Below are 22,733 nucleotides of genomic sequence, written 5' to 3' on the forward strand. Positions count from 1 at the left end.
GTCAAAGAAAGTTCTCCGTCTCTTTGGATTTTCCTATATGGTGGTGGTTTGGAGCTGCATGTACCCCAGAAAAATATATTAAAGGAAATCCATTCCTGGGCGTGTGAACCCATTGTAAGACTTTTTGATGAGGTTTCTTCAGGTAAGGTGTGGCCCGCCTCAGTCAGGCTGGGTCTTCATCCTATTACCAGAGTCTTTTGAAATTCAGAGAGATAGAGAGAAAGCCTTGGGAAGCAAGACACTGAAATTCAAGAGAACCTAGGAGAGAAGGAGGAGGTCAGGAGAGGCCACCATGTGCATTGCCATGTGACCAAGGATGACAGGCAGCCAGCTCGGGATTGCCAGTCTTTGGGAAGAAAACATCACCTTGATAATGCCTTGATTTGTACTTTTTCCTAGACTCGAAAACTGTGAGCTAATAAATTCCCATTGTTTAAACCAACCCATTGCTGGGTATTTGCTTAGACAGCCAAGGAAATTAAAATGCTATATTTCTTTAGGAACCATTTGTATTTCTTTAGGGCCCCTATTCTGTTGTGTTAAACTGTCAACATACCGCACGTTGTCATTTTTGTGGATGCTGTCATCTCCCTGAATGGCTACAGACTCTAAGAGTCATGAACCATGCCTTAAACTTAGTCGCCCACAATACCCAGCAGAAGGTCTTTGTACATACTAAGTATACAATAAATGCTAATTCGACAGTGCAGCAATGGCCTGTGTGGCTCAAGTCACACCTGAACGTGTCCCATTCCCAGCACATAGGACAGCCACACTTAGGTCATTCTGAATGAGGGCATCCTCCTAAACATCTGATTTCAATTGACATTCTCAGTGAAGATATGGGCTCCTTATCCCTGGAAATTTCCTTCCAATGAGTATTTGGGTTTCCTCATGGAGGAAGTCATTTAGAAGACAGTATATTCTTCAAACGTCAGACCAGAGTGCTTCATGAACCTAAAACAGCAATTTTTTTTTCTTTCCTGTGTTCCTTTTCACTATTGTTGAAGTCAGTCATCAGGTAATGTATATTTTTTAGTATGGTTTTCCAAAAAACACTCTTACTCTAACTTCAATGGGAAGGAATTAATGTTGCAATGTAAATAGAGACAGTTACTCTTCTAAAGTTTTTAGAGAGGAATGTTCTTATCAAGCATTCAAGGCTAAGCTTGTTCCCGAACTCCTCATTTTTCCCAACCAAGACTTCTTTCAAATAGGGCATGTCTGCAAACTGATTTAAGTTTAAACTAATTGATCCTGACAGCTTCAGGTGACCTGATTTTGAGGAATTCCAAGTTAGTATACTGGGTCATATTTATAGACAGCCTGGGGATCCCTTTTTAAACAGTGTGGCCACATGAAGTTCTAAATGGTTTCTGTGAAAAAGCTGCCAGCAAAAGGACACCTGTTAATTAAAAGGAGAATGACATGGTCTGAGGGTCTCCTTATAGAGCAAGAGAAAGAAGAGGGACTGGAGTAAAACGAGGCCACACCTGGCCATGAGTAGCTGCAAAGGCTTAGCTATTGAGGCCACGTTGAACTATTTACCACCAGATTTTCATTCAAAGGGACATTGCTGAATGGGATAGTTTGGAAATATGTGGTGGAGTTACAAGAAATAAATCTGCATTCATGAAAGTGGCAACCTTTGGGGCAATGCTGCCTCACAAGAATTGGAGATCCTTTTATTTGCAGAATATAAATTGTTTTCAACCGACTGTATTTGGTCTTTAGAAAATAATCGGCCAATTTGTTTTTACAAAAGTGTCAAAGTTTCCAAAAGAGACATCTTTCACCAGGTGAAATAGCTGCTAGTCAAGGCCATGTTGTTTATTTCAAAGACAACAGAATGAAAAGGTGCACTTAGAACTCTAAATGCAATGAGAATTGCTATTGGTCAATTGTGTTGTTGTTTCTTTAGTTCAGAGGTGGAAAGATTTCAGAGTCTCTGAGCTTCAATTGAAAAAAAATCTTCCTATTATTTTTATTTTCTCTGACCTCTAACTGAAATCTAGCATTTCCTTCACTTATGAATGTATACAATAAATACATTACAGTAGTATTAATTTCAGCAACTGGCAAAGGGATCCAAGGCACAAAAAAGGTTAAGAACCCCTGCTCTAGTTGTTATACTAGAGGCATTTTCTAGGAAGGCCTGGCCTCCTTAGAAGGCCCACTGGAGAAGGGTGGGCTGAACAGAGGACACAGGAAGTACAGTTCAGAGCTTCAGCCAGAGTGCTTGGGGTCAAGGCACAGGGAGGACAAATGGTCACCTCCTCTCTTCCACTTTCCATCTTCTATCTCTCTTTGTTCTTACTCTTCACCCCTCTCAGCAACTTACCAGAAGGCCAAGTTGGCCCAATACCTCTCTGATTGCTGCAAGAGTCTCTGAAAAGTTACCAACCAACAAGTCTGTTGAGTTCTTATTCTCTGGGCTCCCACTTGCTCTGTCCTCACTCTTTGTCCATCACCTGGAAGTTAACTGGAGGAAATGATTTGGCCACGGGAGGTAAGGAAGCCCAGTGCCTTTTTCTGTTTGTTTAGGGTATCTTAAGCATAAGCACAATTGGAAATGCTATCTGAGAGGTAAAGTGTCCTAAATAGATCCCAGCTGTGTGATTTCAGGCACCCCTGGGGCCTCTCTGAATGTCACCTTCCTCCTCACAGCCTTCAACACAGGTTTGAAGCACTGGATGGTGTCTGAGTGGGGTACTGAATGCCTTTCTTCCTTCACCATAGAGCTCCAAGGTAAAAAACAAGACTACAACTGCAAGAGCATTTAAAAACAATCATGGGAAAGGACAAATGGCTCAACCAGTTGGGCACATGCCTACCATATGGGAGGTCCCAGGTTCGGTTCCCAGTTCCTTCTAAAGAAGACCAGCAAGAAAATGAGCTGATGCAGCAGTCTGGTGCAGCGAGCTGATGCAACAAGATGACTCAACAAGACAATGCAATGAGGAGACACAACGAGAAATCACAATAAGAGACACCACAAGCAGGGAGTGGATGTGGCTCAAGTGATTGGGTGCCTCCCTCCCAAATGGGAAGTCCCAGATTCAGTTCCTGGTGCCACCTAAAAGAAAAAAGATGAACAGACACAGAGAGCAGACAGCAAGCACAAACAATTTTAAAAAGAAGAGAGAGACTCACATTGCTCTGGAAATGTAAGGCATGTTCAGTGAGAATTCTCTCATAGTCTTTCCACCATCTAGGCAGGGACCCTTCAAGCCAAGATGCTCACCCAGACTCCTCACTCCTCTCCTGGGACCCAAGCCCTCTTTTCCCAGGCAGTCCACTTTGCCTGTGATACCAATATTCCTCAATCATCAATCTGAGTCCATAAAGATTTACTGCATGCCTGGTGTGTCAGGCTCTGGAGATACCAAGGCAAATAGGTCACCACTTACATTAAAACATTCCTTTTGCTGAAAACTTTCATTAGTTCCCTATTGTCCACTTCATGCCTTGTAGTCCAGCTCTGCCTCTCCATCTGAATGTATTTCCTACCTCCCTTTGCACAATCCTTCCAGTCTTGCCAGCTTCCAAAGCACATGTCTCAGGGCCCAGAGTGCCCCTCCCCCACTGCAGCAGTTTGATATTGTTCATGAATTCCAAAAATAAATATTGGATCATGTTTGTGAACTGGTCTTTTCCCCTGGGCATATTAGATTATACTGGATTCAGAGGTTGCACTTTTACTTGATTAAATTATGAGTAAGGCTTTGATTGGGTGGCTTGGGCAGGGGCTCACAGAGAAAACCACAAGGCAAAGCAGAGAGTGGAGTTTTGAGCTGGAGCCCTGGGAAATAAACACAAAGCAGATGCTTCAGAGGCCCTGGCAAGAGAGGTGAGTCATTGTCCTGGCCTTGTGGAGAGAGCAGAGCAGCTGAACCTGGAGAGAATGAGTCCCGGGAGAGGGATGAGACTTACCCCAGCCTATAGCTGATACTGGAGAAAACTGGGACTCTGGACCCTTAAGAGGAAGAGGAAATCTGAATGCTTGCAGAATTCGGCAGTCATCCTCCTCAAACACATGGCAATAGAGTTTGGTGAGGGAAGTAACCTATGCTTTATGTCTGATAACTGTAAGCTTCTAACCTAAATAAATACCATTTAAAAAAAAAAGATTTATGTATTTATTTCTCCCCTCTCCCCCTATTATCTATGTCCATTCACTGTGCGTTCTTCTGTGTCTGCTTGCCTTCTCTGTAGGCAGCACCGGCAACCAATTCTGGGACCTTCCAGAGTGGGAGAGGTGCTCAATCTCTTGAGCCACCTCAGGTCCCTAGTCTGCTGCATCTTTAATTGTCTCGTCTGTCTTTTTGTTGTGTCATCTTTCTGTACCAGCTCTCCACACAGGCCAGCTCTCCACTTGGGCCAGGTTGGCGTGCAGGCTTCCTCGCCTTCACCTGGAGGCCATGGGAATCAAACCCTGGACCTCCCATATGGTAGACAGGAACCAATCACTTGAGCTACATTGGCTCCCCATAAATACCCTTTATAAAAGCTAACAGATTTCTGATATTTCGCATCAGCACCTCTTCAGCACCCCTCTGAAGCTAGCTCAAATTCAGGTTCCAGCTTTGGGTGTCCCTGCTGGGAACAGGGCACAGGCAGACCTTCACCCTATCTTGCTTCCAATGAGGCAGCCGCACTTGAGGAAGAGACGGAGACACCAGAGACACCTAGGGACTGGCCCAGAGTCACCTGCTGTGATGGAGAGGGGCCTAGAAGCCCCCCAGAATAATCTCTCTTCCTGAAGACAACTTGCCTCCTGTCTCCTGTGCTCTGTAGGAGACACACGGGAGGATCTATATTTACCTCCTGTCTGCACAGCTTGGCCCTTCACTGAGCCATACTGTGTCCTCCCCGTCCTCACTGACTCCTCAGGAAAGGGGGATTCCCTCATTACCCCCTTACCCTGAGACCAGCACTGGTCCCGTTGAAGGGAACAGAACAGGCTCAATAACTCAGTAGAGGCTCCAAAAATAAGTCTTTAGTTCTTCTAATCACAAGGGAGAAAAATCGATAGACTCAATGAAGTAATTTGGAAAGCACAATCACAAAGTTCCGCCATCATCCCACCACCCAGAGGTGACAACAGGGTCCCAGGAGGTGGAGGAGGTGACTTTAGACCTACTTCAAGGAGGCATCTCATTGTAACTTACATACTGTACTTCTTCCTCTCCCTTCCCTCCCAAACTCCCCCGCCCCCCGACTTTTGCAGGAGGGAGGAACTTCTCCCCCTCCCGGGGTCCAAAGACTCGGGGAGACTGAAGATGCGCTGGAGGAAAGAGAATGGGGAATCAGACACCGGAACAATTTCAGAGACGGGGCAGGAAAGGGGAGCGGGGAGGAGAGCGCGGAGGGCGGAGCCGGAGGAGGCGAGGGTGGGGATGTTGGGAGCGGGAGGAGTGGCCGCTCGCGGCCGCCGCTCCCCGCCCCTCCGCGGGGTACACTCGGACCCTCCCCTCCTCCTCCTGCTCGCGAGGTGGATCCGGCGGCCGGAGTCGGAGGCCGAGCACTGCGGCCCGTAAGTGAGCCGCCCCGGGGGCCGGGCCGGGGCGGCGAGGGGGTCCCCTCTCCAGGGTGGGGCTACCCGCAGTCTGCGGGCGGCAGCGCTGGCGCCCCCAGGACGCGGTCATTTCGGTGACTCGCTGGGCGCAGCGCCCGCGTCTCCCCTCACCCGCCCTCGCTGCCCCTAGAGGTGCTCCAGACCCCCCAACCCCAGCACCGCTCCTCTGGAACTGCTGCTGGGACCTGGGACCCGGGACCCGCTCTAAAGAGAAGGAAAAGTCAAACAGGAAAGAAAAGAATGTAGAATCAACTTTGAGGTCGGGGGTGACAGGGCTTGTCCAAACCCGCGCGCGGTCCCCCAGCCTCCTAACCCAGGGCGCCTCCTCCGTCTTTCATCCCTCCCTCGGGGCTCTGCCCACCCCCACCCCCAACTCCAGAATCGCGCGTTCCCTCTTGCTGGCTCCTCTGTCAGTCGCGGGGCTGCCACCCCCGGGTCCCTGGGAGACGCGTGTCCGCCGGGCCCCGGCTCCAAGTGGCGTCTCCAGCCCTCCGTGGGCGCTGACCGAGCCGCAGGGGCCTCCACACTCGCCCAGACTTTCCCAGCAGGGAATGCACTAGGGCTTTCGTGTTAGGTCTCCTGGATCCACAGACTGTATCCTGTGGGTCCATGGGAAAATTAAAATATCTTCCTCCTTAGGGACTTGCTTTTAAAAGTGTCTATTTTTTGTTGGTTTGACATCTTTTTTTACCTGTCGGGTTATGTTTTCTTCCAATAAAGATACTTCACGAAATTAACCTTTTTAATTCAGAAAGTATCAGGAAAAGAGAAGAGAGATAGAAAGAACTACTTGCTAAAAATACTATGCAAGTCCTGATCTTTGGAAAGTGAAGACCTGAGTCCACATTCAGACTGTTTTAGTGGGAGGTGGAAGTTTGGCGTAGCTTGTTTTCAGGCTACCCAAACAGACAATTATGGTCTCCTGCAGGCTGGAAGTTTTAATTTGCTGACATAAACCACCTTTGTTGCCTGGCATGGCTACCCTGCATTTCTCTCCCCTCTCTCTGGCCCTTCCTCGCTCTCCCAACTCTCCTACTGCAGACTTTCTCATAAAAAGCGTTTGTGAAAACAAGGCAATTGAAGAGGCTAAAATGAGCAGGACCATAAAGGAAAAACAGTCTCATTTGTTTCTAATCCTGAGGTTCTTGCTTCAACTTGACTCTGATTGGGTGGGAAAAGGTTGAGTTCATTTGTGTGGTTTTTATGTTGGTTTTCATTACGGTTGAATCAGTGTTTCCATGACAGGCCTGGTTCTCTGGGTGCTCAGGAGTTTGTTCATTTTCAAATGGGTTGGGATGGAGTCTGGAGTTTCTGGTTTTTTTTTTTAGGGATTGATCTGTGTTGATATACAAGCCTCTGCCAGCTCCCTCAACCAGCAGCCTGAGCTCAGGTGTACTTCCACGTGGCCTAAGAAGAAAAAACTTTCCTAAGGAATGAGCTGTGTGGGCAGGATTGCAGGGCATGCTGAGCTATTACTGGTTTTAAGGAAAACACATCCCAAGCAGTTTAGCTGTTCACACTTATATACTGTACAAACGATAAATGCTCTCACAACAGATGTGTCGATGAGGTCCTGAACAGCCTCTGGTTGGCAAAGCCTCACCAAAACAGGCCAAGATATTAAACTATTCAGAAGTGAAGATTTGATTTAAAAATAGATTTCATTGGAAATAAAAGAGTTTATTTTAAGAATGATGTGGTTCACTACTCTTCACTAATTGGGTTTGACAGTTCCCCATGAGTGTGAATTAAGTTTTACTATGGTCTTCAAATGCCACTGAAAAGGAAACATTGTGACTTCCATTGAGAAAGAAAGCCATTAAAGTTTGGAACTTGTTTGGTCCCTGTTGCTTAGAAAAACAATGTGCTCAGATAAAAATCTCCAGTCTGTTCCTCTTCCTGGGATTTTTAGTAGTGTACTTAATGCCCTGGAAGTCAAACATAAACATATAGTACTGTTCGGAGAGAAACCGCCTTTCTGCCAAATGTTTGGCTTTTGCCCTGCCACGTGGAGTCTTGTTCAAGTGGGTGGAGTTGTCATCACTCGGGAGGGATTTGCTGAACAGCCCTAGGGTGGGCTGCTCTGGGCCCTGGGCTTGCACTCAAGGCCGGCTCCTCTAAGGAGCAGGTGATCTGGATGATGAGATGAGGCTGCATCCCCAAATAGACCACACAAGGCAGCCAACACTCATCTGGACAGGTCAGACGAGTCAAAATACATGAAGTGTGGAACCTGCGGAGATGAAGGAGGGCAGGAATCATTAAGAAGTAAAATAACCCAAAGGAATACCATGTGGCCTTTTAAAATCCTGTACAAGAAACTGAATGACATACAGCATGCTTAGTGTATGGTGCTAAATTTAAAAAAGCAAATTACAAAATAGAAAGAACTGTGATTTCACTCTTTAAATGTACACCCAAAAAGTATTGGAAGAATATGCATGGAAATGGGTGATGGGATTATGGGTGCTTTCGATTTTCTTTGTGCTTCCCTGTATGTCTCAACTATTCTACAACAATAATAGATAATGCCATTGAGTAATAAGTACTTACATGTATTATTTTAGCTAATCCTTTTTAAAACTCTTTGAGGTAAGTACTACTATCATTTCATTATAGAAAATCAGGAACTATGAATCAGAGTGGTAACTTGTCCAAGATTGCACAGCCATAAAGTGTTAGAGTCTAGTCTTGAAAGTTCAGTGATCAAAGTCTGTGTGTTTTTAAAAAATGTGTTTTTCTTTATCCCCCACCTCCTCCACATGGTTCTCTCATCTGTCTGTTCATTGTTTGCTTGCCTCCTCCAGGAGGCACTGGGAACAGAACCTGGGACCTCCCACATGAGAGGGGAGAGCCCAATGGCCTGAGCCAAATCTGCTCTTTGCATGCTGTGGTGTCTGCTGACTTGTGGCATCTGCTTGTTGTGGCAGGGTGGCGTCTAGTTCATCTTTTTTTTAGGAAGCACTGGAACCTGAACCTGGGACCTCCCATGTGGTAGGTGGGTACCCAACTGGTTAAGCCACATCCACTTCCCAAGTCTATATTTTCCCAGCACACGTTAGGAAAGAAAATAGAAAAGGAAGAGGAAACTATTTCATTCTTTAATAAGAACTAATATTTTGATTGATTGTAAAATGTTTTTGTCCCCCCATCTTTCCCGGCTCCCACTGTTTCCCTCTCTGGAGATCCTTGGGAGTTGCTCCAGACTTAAGAGGTAGATCACCTTACTCTGGGAACCAGCTCTACCCACAAGTATATGGAATTTCACAGAGGTCTCCCATCGTTCCTGGAGTTCCAGAATCTAGAACAGTCCCAGTACAGGCAGAATTTTTAAAGTCGTTGAGGGATCTACAGGCATTATTCAGTTTGCTTAGAGGTAGATGAATAATCAAAACTGTTTAGAATCTGTTTCATTGTGGAACTATAAAGACCTTATGACCAAGAGTCTGAAAAACGTTTTGTTAATATTTTCTGGCAATTGTTTGATATGGTTACTTTTCACTTCTTTCAGCCTGAAAAAGTGCTCAGGATTGGTCAGTGGCAACAACAAACATCCTCTTTAATTTGTTTAGTAGCCCTGCATCACCAAACCTGTGGCTACTCCATATGCACTTTGCTTACTCATTATATAAAACTGAAACTTAAAAAATAAATAAAGTAGATCAGGGAAATTATCTTTTGAGCACTGCCAACACCGGGCTCTCACTGTTGTTGGCAGTGTCAGGTGAGTGTGATGGGCAGGAAGCATCCAGGCTTTTGCTTACCTGCATGTTACATGGGCTGTCAGAGTAGGTCAAGGATTTACCATGAAATGACAAAGAACAAAAGAAAAATGTATTGCTTCTTGATGCTTATTGCTGTGAAGACACAATAATAAACTCTTTTTTAGAGGCTGGCTCTGTGGGTGAGCCAATGCATTGGCAAGTGAACTTGTTCATGGAGATGGAAATGGTCAATGTGAGTGACTTGGGGTAACTCTGGGAAAAAATGCAGTGTTGGGTACCTCCATTTGTACTACCTTCATAGGCCCCCAGAGTACAACTAAAGGACCAGCCCTTCTAAAATATCTGTCCATCAAAAGACACACCTCAAGAAGGAGGCACTATCTCTTCTTCCCTCCGGAAAGAGATTTCTGGAAGGTTGATGGTTTCTGAATGATAATCAGAAACCTCTTTTGAAAAGTAATTGTAAGATAAGGAAAAGAGTCAGAGATTTCTTTCCCAAATTATACTCAGACCATTGTCCCAGCCCTTGTATCCAGTTAGCCATATGAGAAATTTCTTTCTGGTTAGAGTGCCAGAAAGAAACAGCACATGACTGTTTTTGTCTTGTGCGTGCTGTGAACCTGTTAAACCAGTGGTGCTTCCCATTTCTTACTTGGCCTTTAGGAAGCACAGAGCCAACTGTGAAGCCCACTTCTAAACATGTATTTAGGACTTTATATTTTGGATATCTAAAAACAGTGTAAGCCTTATATTTGTTACCTCATACTTTCTTCTGGTTCTAATGTCCTCATCCACTTTATATTACTTTGGGGTTTGGGGTATATATTTATTTTGTTTTCTTTTCTTTTTTACATTTTAAGGGTTGCTGCATCCTGGGCTATTTATTTATTTATTTATTTATTTATTATACCAGTATAAATTTAGAAGTTCTTTCACGAAGAATCTTGAGTAAACTTCAAAGTTTTCGTATTCCTGAAAATATCTTTATTTTGTTCTTACTCACAAATGAGAATTTGGCCAGTGCAGAATTATTTTTCCTTGGAAGGAAAGCAATACACTGTTGTCTTCTTGCATCTATTACTACTACTAAAAAGACAAAACACAAGTGATTGTCACTGCATTTATAATTTGTCTTCTCACTGGTAGCTTTTAGTATTTTCTCTAAAATGTTTACGGATTTGTCTAGGAGTGGATTTAGGGGCTTATCCTACTCAGCATTCAGTGAGCAGTTTTGATTTCCTAGCCGTGTACCTTAGGTGAGTTACCTAAAAACTCTGTCTCCTCATTTATAAAATAGAGATAATAGTATGTCCACATCAAGGATTATTGTGAGGAGATAATCATGTAGAATATTAGAACACAGTCTGGCATATAAGAAAGCATAAAATAATTGTTAGCTGTTACGGTTACTTATAATTTTAAAAAAATTCCTTTGCTTTGGATTTTACTAGTTCATATAAATGTTATTGTCTTGTTGCATATGGAAGAAAATTCTGTTGAGATTTTGATGGAAATTTTGTTCTATATATATTCTAGAAGGAGTAATATCTTTCCATTATTAGGTCTTCCCATCTATTTTAAATATCTTGTTTCTTATTTCATTTTTAAAATAAACATTTTCATAGAAACATTCCTGATTTTTGAATTTTAATCTTGTAGCCAACACACTAGCTGACTTCTTTTTTTCATTCTGTCTACAATATAGATTTTCTTGAATTTTCTGTGTAGATAATCATAGAACAGTAGTTTGTCTTTTCCATTTACTGTAACTCATGTCTTTGTCTTGTTTTCTTGTATTGGATAGAGCCTCCAACACAGTCTTAAGTAGTAGCAATGAGAGAGGGAATACTTGTCTTGTTATTTTCTTTAATGAGTATTATTAAAATTTCTTCATTAAATATGAAGTTTGCCTAAGTTTTTAATAGCTATTCTTTATTAAATTCAGGACATTCCTCTCTATTAATAGTTTTTAACAATTTATACATTTTATCATGAATATTGATTTTATGTAATGCTTTAGCCTTATGTAAATTGAGATGATCATATATTTTTCTCCCTTAATATTACAATGTTATAATGTAAAGATTGCTAAAACCTCAATTCTGATACCAACTACATATTTACAGTAACTCAATTCTGAGTCTAACTCCCTGGGGTTGGGTCAGACCCCACAGATTAAAGGCGATCCTTGACAAGATGGTCTTCAGGTACCAGTCCCATGCCAGTGATCCACTTCTAATCAACTGGCTACAAATCTGGGGGTTCCAGCTGCTCCTCAGATTCTATAATTCACTAGAACAACTCATAAAATTCACTGAAAGTGCTATGCTTATATTTATAGTTTTGTTATAGTAAAAGGATACAAACCAAAAGAAGTCAAAGGAAGAGACACATAGGACAAGGTCTGGTACGGTCTCAAAAGCAAATTTAAATGTCCTCCTTATATGGAATTAGGATGCATCACTTTCCCAACACAGCAATGTATCTCATCAGTCGTGGAACCACATTACTACTTTGAGTGTCTAGGGTTTATGTGGGGCTTCATTATGTAACCATAATTGGTGGAATCAATGCCCCAGTGCTTGAACTCAGTCTGTAACCTACCCTCCCTCCTTCTGCCCAGGTCTGGTGATATCACTGGGCTCAAAGCTCCAACCCTCTAATCACATGTTTGGTCTTCTGGTGTGGCCAGCCACCACCCTGTGGCTGCAGGTGTGACTGGCTCCACTTAGCCATCTAGTTAGCACATGAACTATCAAGTGTGATGCTGGGCCCACCATGAAGAACAAAAGACTTCCTAACACTGGAAATTCCAAAGATTTAGAGGTAACCACCCCAGGAGCCCAGCTAAGGCCATTTTTTTTTGAGGCTAAGTTCATTACTATTCAGTAAACAATACGAGAATATTTTATGATGTTGCAACATGTGTTTGTGCATATGTATGTGTATACTTTTATTCTGCAGGATATCATTTACTAGTATCTTAGGATATGTGTATTTATGTGTATGTGTGTGAGTATATATATACACACTTTGTACGATATCATTTACTTATATTTCTACTTAGATTTTTGCCTATATTCCTAAGTGAAAGTGGTCTGTAAATTTCTTTTTTCATATTGTTCTTATGTTGTTTGTTATTGTGTTTATATTAGCTCCATTAAATAAATTGTGTAGCTTTTCCCCTTTCATATATATTTTCTTAAACAGTTTGTAAGAGATAAAGACAATCTGTCTTTAAAAGTTTGGAAAAACCTTTTTGAATGTAACATTAAAAAAATAAAGACAAAAAAAAGTTTGGAAAAACTTATCTGTAAAATCATTTGAACCTTTTGCCTTAGATATGTATGCCAGGTTTTTTATTACCAGTGCAATTTCATTAATGGTTTTTGATGAATTTAGGCTATTTCTTATTGATTCCATTTTGATAATTTATGTATATTTTATATGTCTTAAAAAATTTATTTAAGTATATCACTCATACGTAAACATACATAAACAATGAGCGTATAGTAAAAGTTGTAAACTTAAAAAACAAACATGCATAACTTCATACAGGGCTCTCATACCTCACCCCACCAGCAATACTTTGCATTGTTGTGAAACATTTTTAACAAACGATGAAAGAGCATCCTCAAAATATTACTACTAACCAAAGTATCTTACATTTGGTGTATTTCCGCCCCAACCCATTCTATTGTTATTTTTAAGAAATATGTTTTTATTAATGAAGTTGTAAACTTACAGAACAATCGTGCACATGTGTAGAATTCCCATACAACAACCCTTCATCAACACATCACACTGTGGGGGAATATTTGTTACAGATTATGAGATAATATCATCATACTGTTACCACCAATCAAAGTCCATAGTATACATTTGGCACACTTTTTCTATATTTCCCATTATCAACACAGTACCTCTTTGGTATAGATGCATAAATATTACTGTCACAATGGAGTGACAGTCCATAGGTCACTCCAGTTGTAGTTTTCCCATGCTTCTCCACATTGCCACCACCCTGCAATAGTGATGTACATCTGTTCTAGCTCACAGAAGGACACTCTTGCATCTTTACCATCAACCACAATTCTTATCCACCTCTGGGTTCACTTTGTTATTCAGTTCCTAATATTATTCTCTAGCTTTCTTTCAAATGACATTTACATTCCTAGACTAACATTTTGAGCCACAATCCCATTTATAAACAGCTGTTACTTACTATAATGTGCTACCATCAACTCTACACATTTCCACACTTCTGCAGTAAAGTTAATTAAATCATCTACATTCATTAAGCACCTTCTCTTATCTCCTTCTCAGCCCTCCTCTTTTCTCCTTTAAGAATCCACTACCTGTCACCATGTCTTGAAGATGTTTTCTTACATTTCTACTAAAAGCTTTATGGTTCTTGCTTTTATATTTAGGTCTTTGATCCATTTTGAGTTAATTTTTGTATAAGGTGTGGAATAGGGGTCCTCTTTCTTTGTTTTGGCTATGGATATCCCGTTCTCCCAGCACCATTTGCTGAATGGACTGTTCTGCCCGAGCTGGGTGGTTTTGACAGCTTTGTCAAAAATCACTTCACCATAGATGTAAGGGTCTGTTTCTGAACTATCAGTTTGGTTCAGTTGGTCTATGTGTCTGTCTTTATGCCAGTACCATGTTGTTTTTACCCCTGTAGCTTGGTAATATGATTTAAAGTCTGGAAGTGAGAGTCCTCCATCTTAGCTTTTACTTTTTAAGGTATTTCTGGCTATTTAGGACCCCTTACCCTTCCAAATAAATTTGATAATTGTGTTTTCCATTTGTTTAAAAAAGGCTGTTGGAATTTTAAAAATCAGGATTACATTGAATCTGTATATCAATTTGGGTAGCATTGACATCTTAATGAGATTTAGTATTCCAATCCATGAACATGGATTGTTCTTCCAATTATTTAGGTCTTTTTAAAATTTCTTTTAACAATGCATTGTAATTTTCTGAATATAAGTGATTTACATCCTTGGTTAAGTTTATTCCTAAATATTTGATTCTTTCCGTTGCTATTGTAAATGGAACTTTTTCCCTGACTTCCTCCTCAGATTGTTCATTAGTTGGTGCTGTAAGCTGTGGAGCCTCAAGTTGCCCTCGTTGCCCTAGGGACTGATGAGCTTCTCCCAACTTGCTCCTTTGCCAGAAGTAGGGACAGAGCCACAGCCGTGTGTAATAATCCAAGTCGTGCAGACCTAGACTGTAGTTGCCCAGAGAGACTGATGAAACGTCACACCCCTTTCTTCCTTGCCTGGGGAGGGGATGGAGCTTCAGGCATGGGCAGCAATCTATGCCACGTGGGTCCAAAATGACCGCAGTTGCCCAGATAGACTTTTGACTATTCAGTCTGGGCTGGCTGAATGTACCTGTAGTTACCCAGAGAAGCTGGAGCAGGGCCTCCCAGCTTCCTCTCTGCCAGAGGTGGTGCTGAAGAGTAGGCTAGGGCTGCAGTCTGATCTGGGTGCAGAGAACCCAGTCCCTCTCATCACTCTGATTTTCATTCAACTCAGTTTTCCCTCATGCTGGGGGCAGAGTAAAAATGGCGGGCACCAGCCTCTTTTCCACTTGGACAGGGTCAAACTTTAGCTGTTCTTAGGATTAAACTTTAGAAGCCAAATTTACTTATCAGTAGCTGAAGTTGGAGGCCAACTGTCTTTTCCTCCCCTGTTTTTGGGTAACGGAGTTTCCACCTCTAGCCACAGAATAGCTCCTGAGGCAGCTTGAGCCGTCTGAGTAGGATGAACACCAACCTCCATGGCATGGCCTGTATTTTCCTAGAGAGGCTGATGCAGGTCCCCTAGCTTCCTCCCTGCTGGAAGTGGGGCTGGGGCTTAGGCTAGAGCTTCTTTCTGATAAGGTTGGATAGAAGCTGATACCTACCAGCACAGTGATTTTTAGTCTGCCCTGCTTCTCCTCACGCTGGTGGAGGAGTTAAAATGGCAGCTACCAGCCTCTTTCTGACTTGGACAGGTTCAAACTTTACCTGTTCTTAGGATTATACTTTAGCCCACCATATTTACTAATCAGTAGCTGAAGTTGGTGCCCAACTGTTTTTTCTTCCAGTTTTTGGGAAATGGAGCTTCTAATTCCAGCCACCAAGTATCTCCCGCAGTGGTTTGTGCTGCTAGTGGAGTATGGGCACCCCCCTCTGCAGCATGGAGTGTTCTATTCACAAATCTTCTCTGCAGATGAGCAGTCTCCTCTTTTCATTCTTTCAAGGATGTTGCAGGATGCTCTTCTGGTTTCCTGGAGCCCCCAAACAGGGGCTTTAGATAGCGCTGGTTGATTACTAACTGCCTTGTAGCAAGAGCTGACTCTTGGAACTCCTTACTCTGCTGCAATCTTGCTGGTTGTCTATTTGTTTTGATTATCTGTTTCATGTGCTTTCAAATTTATCAGCATAAAGTTATTCATAATTTTCTTTGGTGGTTTTCTAAAAGGATGATCTTAATTTGTGTTCCTGTTATCTTTCTTACTGTTGTTTATTTGTGCCATTTCTCTTTTCTTAATATGGAGGTCCATTTAATTAGTCTTCAAAAAAATAGCTTTTTTCCTTACCTTTTTGTTTTTCATTTATTTTTCCTCTTATCTATATTATTTTGTTTCTAGCTACTTGAGTTAACTCTCATGCTTTGTTTTTATATAAATGCATTTAAAACTATACATTTACCTTTAAATACTGCTTTAGCTGCATCTTAGAAGTTTTGAATTACCCCTTGGCCCTAATATTTTATACTTTTGTTATTTCCTTTTTAATTCATGGATTAATGTAATTTTCTAATTTGTCAACTTTTAAAAAATCTTCCCTCTTCATTTCTGGTTTGTGCAGATTTTGATTGATTTTTATTTTGTCCGTGCTTTAGATAATATATTTTTGTTCATTGTTTTGAAGTATTTGGTTTGAGAGGAGTAATGTCTTGTATCAACCCAATCTACCATATTGACTGAGGTCTTCCCTATTAAAATTTATTTTGTTATATATAAAGTAGAATATAACTAAGTAAATATATATTAACCCCTGGATATGAGGCTACACTGCTATTGGAGCAAATGTGGCAGAGATGAGGACCTGACAATACAGTGTTGGGACCCTGTAAACCTGCTGTGGTGTCTCTATCTGGACACGTGCTCCCAGGCCAGAAGAGATCTGGATTTCCCAGACACCCTGCTCCTGTCTCCAAACACTGTCCTTTAGATTCTCTATAAGTTGATGAAAAGCATCTCGTAACCAATGTGTTGAAAGGAAAAGACTTTTGTGGAAAGGTGTAGTTGCTGTTCCCCTTGGCCATGACGATGGTGTTCTCTCTCTGCTGAGCAGGCCTGTTTACCTGTGTCTAACAGTGCAGAGAAGTTTATTGAAATAATTGATTCTCAGTGTATTTGAGACTGACAGCACCTCCAGGAATGTTGATCGATATCAGTGGAGCCTGTTTTTAATATTTAAAGAAATCTATACAAAGATTTCCTCCTTATACCCTCCCAATGAGCCTTGTTCTTTTAAGAAACCAAATCAGCCATAGGCCTTGGTCCTCGCTTGTGGCCCTCACATCAGCAGATAGCCCTAATCTATGGAGTTTGGGATCACACAGATCTAGGCTTGAATCCAAACTTTGCTGCTAAGTAGATGTGTGCCCTTGGGCAAGTTACTTAACATCTCTGATGCTGTCTCCTTTTCTAAAGAACAGTAATAACAAAACCTACCTCAATAGATTGTTCTGAAGATTAAGTGAGATAACATGGAACGATATGACTGAGCGCTTGGCCTATGTCCACTCTCACAAACCTTAGTCTGCTCCAACCATTTCTGCTCCCCTGCACTATGATTCTTTCACACCATGACTGTGCTTAGAAGGTCTAATCAGAGAGACTTCTGGGGAGATGCCAAAGTCAAACCTTCTCATTTCTTATGTTTTCTTCGTATTCAATTTATATAGATTTTTCTTGGGTGAATTTTCTTAGAGGTTTTGGACTGCCATTATTATTCAGCCTCAGTACTACCTTTTAGTAGCCCCCCAGCTTGTGCTTAGACCTTTCTAGAAAATAACTATGTTGCTACTTCAGAACCATGACCCTGTTGGCCAGAAATATATCCCTGCTCTATTTGTTGATGCTCCTATCCTTCAAGGACATGAAAAGCCTTCATTTCATAATTAAAGATTATATTTAATGCAAGACCCCATTTATAGGGTGTAAATACCTGACAGGACCAGGAGGGATTGTGAAGGGCCTGAGTGATTGAGCAGTTAGTGCGGGGGGAATGGACAAAGAAGACAGAGCCAGAGGGGGCTGAAGACCTGAATGCATTCCTTGAGAATTTCTTAAGACCGAAAATCTGCTTATTTTACAACAGCCATTTATCAGGGCTCTGTGGAATCTGTCCTTGGCTAAGAGAATGTTGTGTTTTGCAAGTGTCTTATCAGAAATAATAATAACAACAATAACTGTGACTATTCTTAAGAAGAGGAAAAGAGCCTCATGAAAACAAGACATGATTAGAATTATGGATGTTCCTCCCTGTAAATGTCTGTGGCTCAGAGCACAAAAATAGCTTTTCCATTGCAGTGCTAAGCCGGGATTTGCGTGGAAGCAGCACTGGAAGTCTAATTGAAAACAGCTATAGCCCAGAGATGCAGAGAGAGGGCTGACCCGCTGGCCTCTGTTCATCCTTTTCACCCTTTTCCCAGCTCACAGTAACTCATATTCAGGGTCAATTTGGAGGTCTGAGAGGCAGTAACTGGTGCTACAAACCTTATTTTTGTTGGCCTCGGTTTAGCGTTAATACAAACATAGAGAAATCGTTTCCATCTCAAATCTTTACAACAGAGAACCTGCTCTCATGCAGCGCCGGGCCTGCTGCTCATCTGGGCTCAAAGCAGAGCCTCGTAAATTTTGTGAAAATCCTCAGTGCCTTTATGGCTCAATGGAAGGCGCCCCACTGGGGTCATTCTAAGTAGCACACTCGTGGCCAGGTGCTTCTGATTTCCAGAAAAGTTTTCTTATTTTTTTTTACAAAGGGGGGTGGGGTGGGAGGGGATCAGGTTTTCCTAAAAGTTTCAATATCCTGGGAACTGGGTGATAATGTCAGAATTCTCCAATTCCAAGATGGCTTGCCTAGATCAGTATTTTTCCTCCACAAAAAAGGAAATTGTTATTTTAAGTTTCCAATGTCTTCCTCTTTATCATTCATCTTTGTCTATAAACTCAAAGTGAGAAGGGCTCTCTACCACACGTGATGGGGTTGAACAGCTCCAAATAGCCCCTTCTTGTTGGGATCTGCCTCCTCCCCACCTACACGTTTCCCTCTCCTGCCAGATGTTCCTACTTAACTGCTCACTGCGCCCCTCGTGGGCACATGCAGGCCATATGGGCACTGGCATGGCTGCCTCACATGCCTACCGCACACACCTACCTCGGTGGCCTGCTTCTTGACTGTCCGACAGAGGGGCACCTTTTCCAGATTCTCCCGAGGCCACTGTATGGGCTACCCCAAATGCATTCCACCCCTTGGGAGACTGGCAGATTCCCACCATCTCTGACAGGTGCTGATTCCTCATGTTGGTCTATGCTCGTTGCCTCAATTCCTGTGGATCAGGGGTTCCTCTGATGCCTTCCTTCCTGGAATTTCTCTACCTGTCTTGCTTCTGACTCATTGCCTTGTTTGGACTTGACTTACCCATACTCCTGGGACCCTGACCTCACTACATTTAGGAGTTTCGCCACCACCACCCCTTCTTAATATACATGGTTCATACATCAAGCCCCCTCTTCCTGCGCAGCTGCTCTTTTTGAGACTCATACTCATTATAGTTGGTCCTGATTCTAAGGCTGACATCACTCTCTGGTCCCATCAAGTCATCATGGAGAATGATGAGGGTGATGTTGGGTTTTGCAAAGTTTTGGGGAAATGACTCCATGCCCTGCCTGTGAAAAACCATCTCTTCTCCCCTTTTATATTTTAGACTTTAAAGAGAAGTGTGTGGGGACAGCAGCCATCAGGTTTAACCCTTGTTTCTTCCTTGCATCCTGTCACACCACCTATACAGTTTCCCTGCCTCGGGCCTCCCTCCCTCCACCTGCCTTCCCTCATAGAGCTTCCCTTCTACAATGCTGATCTGATCCCATCTGTCCTCTCCTTAATTGTTTTTCTCTGAATCCTGTTTGCTTTTAGGATAAAATCAAAGTCAGTATGGTGTTGGAGGGTTTTTGTGGCCTTACTGACTGTTTTGGTTAGCTAAAGGCTGCCAAGGCAATATGCCATAAATGGGTTGACTTTTACAATGGGGATTTATTAACTTGGAAGCTTGTAGTTCTGAGGTTGAGAAAAATGTCCACATCAAAGCATCACGGGAAGCTCTCTCCTAGAGGGCATGGCTCCTGGCAATCCTGGACTCCTGTCACATGGCAGAGCACAATGGCAGTGTCTGTCTGTCTCTGTCTTCTCCAGGCTCCATTGCTTTCAGTTTCTGGCTGCTCCTGTACCTTTCTCTCTCCCAGCCTCCATTAATTTCAGCTTCAGGTTTCTGGGACTTTGATTTTCTCAGCATCTGGGGGTTTCTTTCTGTCTCTGTATTCATCCAGTTAATAAAGGATTCCACTAAGAGGATTAAGACCCACCCTGGGCTATACCTTACTGAAGTAATCTAAACTAAAGGTCCACCTGTAATAGGTTCATACCCAGAAATGGGTTAATTTAAGAGCATAATTTTCTGTGATCCACGAAAGACTCAAACTACCACACTGACCTATCTGCCTCTTTCTCTGCATTACTTTCATTAGCTCCTGATTCTGGCCATGCATATCCAGCTGCAGAATCAGGCTCTCTCCTGCCTTCCTGTCTTTGTGTACCCATTCACTTCTCGCCACTCTATTCTGTTGACCAAGTCAATATCAGTCTTCAAGAGTCAGCTCAGCAGCCGTGTCTTCCTGAAGGTCTCAAACTACCAGAACCAACAGCTACATTCCCCCATCACAACTACGGCCACTATGGCATCTCTGTACCACCCGTATAAGTTAGGCCTCTGGGCTTTGAGTCCTCACAGCATCCTGCATTTGGTTTTATCACATTTGTGTGGCATTTGAGAATTGTCCTTACTATTAATAATTCAGAACGCCTTGAGGTAAAGGTCTGGGGCTCTTTTTTTTTACCTGTACTTGTGTGCAGTACAGTGTTAAATGGCCTGAGTTATCATTGTTGAGTGAATGTGTGTATGCATGAAAGGAATTATTATACACACATACATGTGCATGCACGTGGAGATGGGCTCCCATACCAGGGTCATAGATGCCTATGGGAAGCTGGCTTCAGATCTTACTGATAATATTTACAAAGCACATAGCAGGTACCCTGGTTAGTAAAATAAAAAAAATGACTACACACACACACACACATCTGTGGAAAATTTACTCCAAAATCCATCAAGAAAAGAGGCATGTTTCCTCACTTCCTTTTACTGCAGTAGAAAGAATGTGAGGCTGGAAAATAGAAAATTAGAATTCATGGTCATCTTCTGCCTAGGAAACAGCTGTGTTACATGAGTGAGTCATTTTACATCTCTGAGCCTCTGTTTCTTCATCTGTCCAATGAGGTGTTAGAAAAGATGGTATTTTATGCCTATTGAACATTCTAGATTCAGTCTTTATTAAGTGGCTTAAAGTTACATGAGTAACTGCTTTCTAAAAAGTGGAGTGAATTCAGTACTCTGTCCTTTTGGGCCTCATCATGGAGCATGCTCAGGACAAGCCCTCAGCACCGGGCAGAACAGCAAAACTGAAACCAAGAGATGGACGAAAGTTTGCCTAGCTCTGGTCTGTAAAGCAAACATAGGGCTGGGGGCATGGCCAGGATGACGCACCCTGAGCTGGGTGGGTATTGCAGTCAGTGTCCCAGGCAGTCTGTAGTCAAAATTGGTCAGAGGTAACGAGGAAACCAGTGTGGAAGGAGGCTGGGCAGTATGCTCCCAGGGCAGGCACTTTTTCAGGGACAGCAGGTCTTTGTGCCATGATCTCAAAAGCCTGTGGGAAGACCCAGTGCAGCTTGTCAATGCCAGCTGTCTTCAGGTATCTGAAGTGCTGGTAGGTGAAAAGTTTTCAGTCTTTGTCTTTGACCCCCCAGATCATGGGTGGAGGTCATGGGGAGGTTAATTTGGCATTAATAGGAGGGAGAAGAGTTTATGATAATGAGATGAATTCACTTATAAAGAAAGGAGGTCTCCAGTCACTGGAAGACATTATACAGCAGCTGGATGATTCCTCATCGGGATGTTGTATTGGAGATTTCTGAATTTTGAAGGCTGGACTAAATGATTTTTAAGTGTTTTTTTTTTTTTTTCAATTCCAAGAGAGCCTTTGCTTCTCATGTCCTCACCAAATGTTGTCCAGGCAAACACTTCCAGATCTCATAGTCCTTCCTTTTCTGGCATGATCTCTGTACACCCTGCTGTCCTGGTGATCAGCCATTGGGAACTCTTTAGTCTTTGAATGTCCCTTGAAGTATAGCTCTTGAGATTGGCCCTCCAAGCCACCTCCCTGGTCTTGATGGTACGTTCCTGTTGATGAGGCCTAAGATGCATCTCTTTTTCCCTCTCCTATTGTAGAGTGCTGTTCAGACCCAGTTGTTTCACTCCACATCCCTGGGCCTCTTCATGTGAATTGCTGTTAAGACAGGCTTCCTCCCAGCTGCGTTGGTTCGGTGGAGTTTTTGAACCAATACTTTGATCTTTAGCCTCACTCATTACTGGGTTTCATTTTATTAGCATGGGGGTTCTGATTTTTGATTCTGGCACTTGGTTTAACCCTTTTTTATCTCGGCTTCATTTCTTACTTCCATCAAGTTAAGGATAAAAGGGCACAGGACCGAAGCCTGTTGTCCACAGCTGGAGGCCCCAGTCTGTGCAAGGCGGTGCCTCCCTCAGGCCTGGCTGTCCATCCAGCTCTGAATGTACTTGCCATGCACCAGCCTGCTCTTGTTTCTGCAGGTCGTCTAGGAGTGTTTGCACCTTATTGAACACTCACCAATATCTTTTCGGCAGCAATTCCTGGCCTCTCACAAAGGAGTTTGAGGTTGGTTTGGCATGATTTGCTAAATGCATGTTGGCAACTTATCATCTGCCCTCTGTTCTTTCTAATTGTTCGTGTTATTTTCTTAATAACCTGTTCTGGAACGGTTCTGGGGATCAGAATTAGGTTTTCCTGTTTCCTCAGTTCTTCCTTTTCCCCTTCGTGAAAGTTAGAACAGCACCTGTCTGTGTCTGGTTTTCTGGTGATTCTGCTGTCATTTGTGGACCCTCAAAGCTGGTCCACAATTGCAATTCAAGTTCTTAGGTGACTTGCTGGGGATGAAGTCATCTGGTCCTGGAAACTTGAACTCCTGTAAATCCATTAATGTTCCTTTCTTC

At 42.7% G+C, this 22,733-nt stretch overlaps 1 protein-coding gene across 1 annotated transcript in view; it reads left to right on the plus strand.

Annotated features, from left to right (window-relative positions):
• Positions 1 to 5,403: 5,403 nt before the first annotated feature.
• The window catches only part of STON1 (stonin 1), a 136,391-nt gene continuing 119,061 nt past the window's right edge, over positions 5,404 to 22,733 (plus strand). The window contains exon 1 of the mRNA XM_071208809.1: positions 5,404 to 5,536. The gene's annotated coding sequence lies outside the window, so the exon portion shown is untranslated. The remainder of the gene's footprint in view (positions 5,537 to 22,733) is intronic.

The sequence above is a fragment of the Dasypus novemcinctus genome, chromosome 17 (genome assembly GCF_030445035.2).
Source record: "Dasypus novemcinctus isolate mDasNov1 chromosome 17, mDasNov1.1.hap2, whole genome shotgun sequence".
In the NCBI taxonomy this organism is placed as follows: domain Eukaryota; kingdom Metazoa; phylum Chordata; class Mammalia; order Cingulata; family Dasypodidae; genus Dasypus; species Dasypus novemcinctus.